The 6421-nt window shown below is 51.9% G+C and overlaps 1 protein-coding gene across 1 annotated transcript in view; it reads left to right on the top strand.

The window, feature by feature from the left end:
* FAM107B (family with sequence similarity 107 member B) overlaps positions 1-2218 on the top strand; it is a 13758-nt gene extending 11540 nt beyond the window's left edge. Inside the window, exon 4 of the mRNA XM_009649465.2 lies at positions 2208-2218. The gene's annotated coding sequence lies outside the window, so the exon portion shown is untranslated. The remainder of the gene's footprint in view (positions 1-2207) is intronic.
* The last annotated feature ends 4203 nt before the right edge of the window (positions 2219-6421 follow it).

Raw genomic sequence — 6421 nt, 5'->3', positions numbered from 1 at the left:
AACTGATGTGTTTTGGATGAAGAATGGCAAGTTGGGTCCTCAAGACATCGCAATAGGAAGAGCACAAACACTCAATGAGATCTGGAGGAGTGGAAACACAAGGTATCTTTCCCCCCACCCCACCTCTTTAAACTTTGTGTTCTACTTAAAATCTGTCAGAGTAAAGGTTTGTGGTGCCCTTGTCAACATTAAGGATGACTCTCTTCGATGGAGGTGGCGGAAACCACAGCCACTTAGTGGTGGTAATAGAGCACAGACATCCGAACTCCCACTACAGTGCTTGTCCTCCACAGCCCATCTTTTGGCATTCCTTCAGTCCTCGTTAAAGGCTGCACTGGACCCATCACGCTGCCTGCGTTGCCTTTCCCAGGTTAGATGGGGACTACATCTGTTCTGCTTCGGGCACCTCCCCTGACTGGGAGGGAATGTCATCTACATTGCAGGGACTCCGAAGCTGGGCAATTCAAATGCCACCTCTAAACCACCCGTCTTTGTCATGGAGTTTTGCTCCCCAGGAAAAGATGAGGACCTGGATACCTTTAGTAAATTTGGCCCTTAATCCCTGTGTGATTCATTAGGTGCTGTAAAGAGCCCATGTCCCCACTGTGCTCATCGGCTGTGGTGCTTGGTGCCATGGAGTCTTCAGCTGAGCCCCCGAGGTGCTGGGGGGATGTGGCCTTGGCAGAGGGCTGGGGACAAGGGACCTGCCCCAGGCCAAACGCTGGGGAGGCGAGGTGGCATCTCCACAGTGGTGGCGAGGGAGGGAGGAGGACATGAAGCACGTGAGAGGGGGCTCTCAGAGCCAGAATCACCCACTACAGCTGTAGTACTCAATTATCTGAGTAATCATTTTCAGAATTAACTTCTATTATGTACCCAAGTCTGATCTCTCCGGTGGATGGTGTGAGCAATTTAAGACAGATTGAGGCTGGCACTGGCAAATTTCAGCCTGATGAGGTGGGCAGAAGAAACGTACTCCTTTCCCCCTCTTCAGCTGCTCAGAAACAAATCTTTCATAACGCGATTGAAATCCCAAGTCAGCTCCATTGTGCTCGAAAATTAAAGAGCACCCAGCAAGCCTGAGCCCCTCAGTGGGGTTCATCCAAAGCGCGGATCGCTCGGTGCAGAAAGGGAGAGGGAGCTGCCTGCGGGGCGCTGAATCCCACCCGCGCTGGAGCCGAAGCGTGGCAGCCCAGCCCGTCTGAAATGGTCGCTCTGAAAAAAAGGTTACGTCCAACAGGATATCTGTCCTTGAACTCTCCTTTGGGAAATGAAGTCTAAAAGATTCTCCAGTGAAAAGCTGATCAAGAATTTGCTTTCGTCGGTAGCAGCAGGGAACAAGAGAGACCCCGTAATCTTGGGCTGTCAAACCTGGGAGGGCCTTCATCCCTGCAGCATGGACCACAAGGAGTGATTTTCCATGGAGTACAGTTTCAGCACTTGCCTTCATCCAGCTTTACTTTTGTGCTGATCATTTAGGTGAATTCTCCTCCTTGCAGTTTCAGGGTACCACCTGCACGAGCTGGGCTTGGCAAAAAAAGTGGCTTTGGGAAATTTGCTAAGGACAGTGGGCCCTATGCTTCACAGCCGCTGGCTTCCTAGGGAAAGTTTCCTCGCATTTCCAACACGAATCAAATGAACCCATTAAATACCAAGGAGTAAATTCTCTTCAAAACACAGATCTTGCATTTCTTGTCATTTTCTCATCCCAAGGGAGCTGCTTCTGCTTTGCACCCAGAACTCTTCCATTCCCTGCGTGCTAGGAAATCGTGCTGTGGTGAAGTGCAAACTGCCCACGGCTTCGGAAGGCCCCTCTGCGGGCAGATCCTGACACTGGAGAGCTGACAGCGCCGCCTGGGGAGGAAAAAGGAGGTGCTAGAAAGGAGGAATAAACAGTGGGAAGGTGAGTCCCTGGCTGATGAAGATTTCCACCCCGTACCCAATGTTAAACAGCGAGTCTGAGGACGGGGCACAGCCTGCGCCCGGCGTTGCATGTTCCTGTGTTCACATCTAATGTACCCTCTGCCTTTTTCTTTCTCCCCCTGAAGTCTCATTGTGCTTTTGATTCCTTTCCTATTGTTTCCTTTCACCCCAAGCTCTTGCTGCCTATTCAGGCCTCCCTACCCTTGGATTATTTCCCAGGGCTGGTTTGTAATGAAAGGCATTTAATTAGTGAGGAATTCTTGGGATGGATCCTAAAATCATAGAATCATAGAATGTTTTGGGTTGGAAGGGACCCCTAGAGGTCATCTAGTCCAACCCCCCTGCAGGAGCAGGGACACTGCTAACCAGATCAGGTTGCTCACAGCCCCGTCCAACCTGGCCTTGAATGTTTCCAGGGATGGGGCCTCCACCACCTCTCTGGGAAACCTGTTCCAGTGTTTCACCACCCTCATTGTAAAGAACTTCTTCCTTATATCTAGTCTAAACCTACCCTGGTTTAGTTTAAAACCATTGCTCCTTGTCCTGTCACAGCTGGCCCTACTGAAAAGATTTTCCCCATCTTTCCTATAGGCCCCCTGTAGGTACTGAAAAGCCTCAATCAGGTCTCCCGGCAGCCTTCTCTTCTCCAGGCTGAACAAGCCCAACTCCCTCAGCCTGTCCTCATAGGAGAGGTGCTCCAGCCCCCGGATCATTTTTGTGGCCCTCCTCTGGACCCAAATGGGTGTTTGAGGCTGACCACTGCACTGCCTTGCAGAGCAAAGGGAAACCCAACCCGAACCCTCGACGTGTGGGGAGTGGAGATGAGAAATACTCTCTTATACAGGGGGAAAAAGCAGATAGGAATAAAAATTCAAAGAGGATGTCAGAGCATAATGAGCGACTGATACAGGTGTATTGAAGTGTTTATCTCAGAGCCCCACTTAAAAGGAAGGGCCATGATGATAAAAGCCCGATGGGTGTGAGAGGGGGGATGGAAGAATCATAGAATCATAGAATGTTTTGGGTTGGAAGGGACCTCTAGAGGCCATCTAGTCCAACCCCCCTGCAGGGAGCAGGGACACCTTTAACCAGATCAGGTTGCTCAGAGCCCCATCCAACCTGGCCTTGAATGTTTCCAGGGATGGGGCCTCCACCACCTCTCTGGGAAACCAATGCCAGTGTTTCGCCACCCTCATCACAAAAGATTTCTTCCCTGTATAGAGTCTAAAACTACCCTGTTTTAGTTTAAAACCATCACCCCTTTTCCTGTCACAACAAGCCCTGCTAAAAAGTTTGTTCCCATCTTTCCCATAGGCCCCCTTTAGGTACTGAACGGCCGCAATCAGGTCTCCCCGCAGCCTTCTCTTCTCCAGGCTGAACAAGCCCAACTCTCCCAGCCTGGCCTCATAGCAGAGGTGCTCCAGCCCTCGGATCATTTTTGTAGCCCTCCTCTGGACCCGCCCCAACAGTTCCATGTCCTTCTTGTGCTGAGGGCCCCAGAGCTGGACGCAGGGCTCCAGGTGGGGTCTCACCAGAGTAGAGTAAAGAAGTACATTCCGTGATCAGCCAGAAGCCTAAAATAGACAGAAGCAATCCCAGGGCCAAGCAAAATTGCCCTGCTTAAAGTGATAAAAAGCTTGATGGAATTATTTACCATGCAGGTTATTGACTCCCCTCCCTTCACTGGGCTGCAGCCAGGGGGGTCCCAGGGGCTCTTGGATCTCCCAGGGGCTCCCAGGGGCTTCCAGGGGCTTTTGGTGCTCCAAGGGACTCCTGGGGCTCCCAGGGGACCTTGGGGTGCTCCAGGTCCCCACAGGGTGAGGTGGGGGCCGCCCCTGCAGCCCCCGCATCCCTCGCACCCGCTGCTGCAATCTCCGAGGCAGAGCAGTGAGGAGCGGGGTGCTGCGCCAGGCTGGAGGCTTTTACCCTGCAGCATGGCCCTGCCAAAGCTTTCCTCTTTTCCCCCTCCAAAAGCTTTCCTCCGAAAACACAGCGGTGCTGAGTTCTTGAGGCTTGCTGCGGTGTGAACTGACGCTTCCTGGGGGAAATGCAAGATTATTTAGTGATTTTTGTTATGCAAATGTCATTAACAGTTCTATTGCGCAGAGACGTCATGCTAAAAGACCTTGACTGTATTTCAAGATCTCAGTAATTCAGGAGCTGGATTCACAAAGGGGTTTGTGGTGTCTCAGTTTCTGTTAAAATGCTCAGCCTGGTTTGCCATGGAAAGGTCTGTGCTGGCTGTTGTGGAGTCTCCAGGGCCGTTTTGCACTGGCAGATCACTGCAGAGATCCAAGGGGTTATCAGGATGTTTTGGAGGTGTGATAAGCCCAAATGCACCAGGGTTGTGGCTGGGACAGCCTTCTCCAGCTGCTGGTCCTTTACCCCAAGCGACAGTTGCAACCACTGCTGTATGCTGGGGTGGTCACAGAGGATTTCGGTACTGCACCTCTGTGCTCCTTCCCCTCTGCCTCCTTCCCCCAGGCTGCCCCACCAGCAGTGGTGTTGGTCCTGCTGCCGTTGAGGAGGCCATTGCTGTGCCCCTCATGGCCTGGCAGACCATCCCCTTCCCAGCAGGACAGGGACCCTGGCCAGACCTTCGCTCTGCCCCCGGTGTGATGGGACACCAGCTGAATGTGGGTGTGGAGGATCCTCCATTCCAACGTATCCTGCCCATCCTTCTGCAGTTTCCATCCTGGTCTCCAGACTTTCAACTTCTCCCTCTCTTCACCCATTCAAAATCCCCCCTTTGCTTCCAAAAAAAAAGAAAAATTTCCCTGTTGCCATCCTCGGGCTCCATCCTCTGGGCTGACAGCAGACTCCGGTTGCTATAACAACGAGCAGCAGCCTGGCCAAATTGGCCAGACCCTGCCACGCTTCCCTGCTGCATCCAAATCACCTCCCTATGTGCGAACACACTCGCTTCCTCCTCAAGGCTTCGCCATCTGCCTACGAGGGGGATGCTCCATTGGGGGGGCTGCCAGCCCTCTGCGCCCCCCATGTGCCTCCTTCCCCCTCCGTGCACGCCCTGCAGCCCGCCAGGCAGGCCCACACGCATGATGCAGACGACATTTACTGTCCCACGCACCCTCCAAGCCAAAACACCACCCTTCTGGCCCATAAAACCCAGGCAGATTAAATTACGAATACATGAAAATGGGAGGATTGCTTAAAATAAATACAATGAAAAAGATGTGTCCGGGGCTGTATCCTGGCCTGGCCTGGAAGCTGGAACGCACATCTAGCACAAAAGCGCAGGGAAAAAAAAAAAAAAAACCAAATTACAAAGCAATGTCACTGGGTGTCCCTGCCCTGTGGTCTGAGCTTCAAGTCCAGCCCATGGTGTATCTGCTGGTGCTGGGTAAAGCCTCTCTGCTACTGCAAGCTGCGTGTAGGGTGCTGTGGGCAGAGCTTGCTGCTCCAGCAGAGAGCACGAAAACCAGCCCTGCTGCCCCTGAGCTCCTGGGGCCCTGCTAAACCCAGCAGCAAGGGGGTATTCCTGGTGGCTTTTCCACCCTGGATCATAAGCTTCACTTAAAAGTCCCTTCTCCAAGTCTTTCTGGGGGCTGACAGCAACAGACGGGAAGATGCAGGTGGGAAATGGCGAGTTCCCCTCCAGCAGGGAAAGCATGGAACCAAGCTCCTCCTCCCTGCTGAGCTCCAGCTCTGCTGCCCTTGCCTTGGGCAGGCTGCTCCAGGGGTTCATCACGAGGACTTCTGACCTCTGGGCTGAAGAAGACCTTCTAGGACAACCTCATGGGTGATGCCAGACTGGTGGGTCATCAGGAACCACACCATGTCCTCTGCCAACTCATCACCTCAGGATATCAAAGTGCTCCAGCTCTCATTTTACCTGTAGCATTTTCCATCCCAGGCTCCAGGTCAGGGGAAATCTGGGGGTTGCACAAAACAAACATTTCCTTTGGTGGGTGAGTGAGCCTCAGGAGCTGCTCTCCTCCAGCGCTGGCTGTATTTGTACAATGAACGAGGTGCCTAGACATGTCCAAAGAGACCTGCTGAGAGCTTCTACCCAAAAAGTACTTCTTGCACACGTTTTTAAATCCTCCAGCCCCTTGACATTTGGATCTCATCCTCACTAACTGAAGTGAAATCACTTCAAAACCAGCAAATCAAAAAGGAAGCTAGAATACTCATGGCAGTTTCTGCTCCTTGTAGCAATGAACTGGTTCTGCAGTCCTGCCTGCAGCTGGAACTGCGTATCAGCTACTGATATTTTTGGTGGTTTTGTGGCCTCAACCACAATATAAATTTACTTCTTTATATACATAGTTTTGGATGGGAAAGAACTGTTCTGTCAGTTCATCTTGGATTGCTAATTTCAAGAACCCCCTTATTCCAAAGCAACTGATCTTTTCTTTTTTAAAACAACTTTTAAGTGCAAAATGCTTTTGGCTCAGTGTACAGATGGGCTTTTCACACAGCCTGGTTTTGATAATTGGGCTTGAGACAAATTTGAGATGCTGCTGCCACTCTTCCA

This window comes from Egretta garzetta, unplaced genomic scaffold (genome assembly GCF_000687185.1).
Source record: "Egretta garzetta isolate BGI_Z169 unplaced genomic scaffold, ASM68718v1 scaffold291, whole genome shotgun sequence".
Lineage (NCBI taxonomy): Eukaryota > Metazoa > Chordata > Aves > Pelecaniformes > Ardeidae > Egretta > Egretta garzetta.
This window is presented reverse-complemented; position numbering and strand designations above follow the sequence as displayed.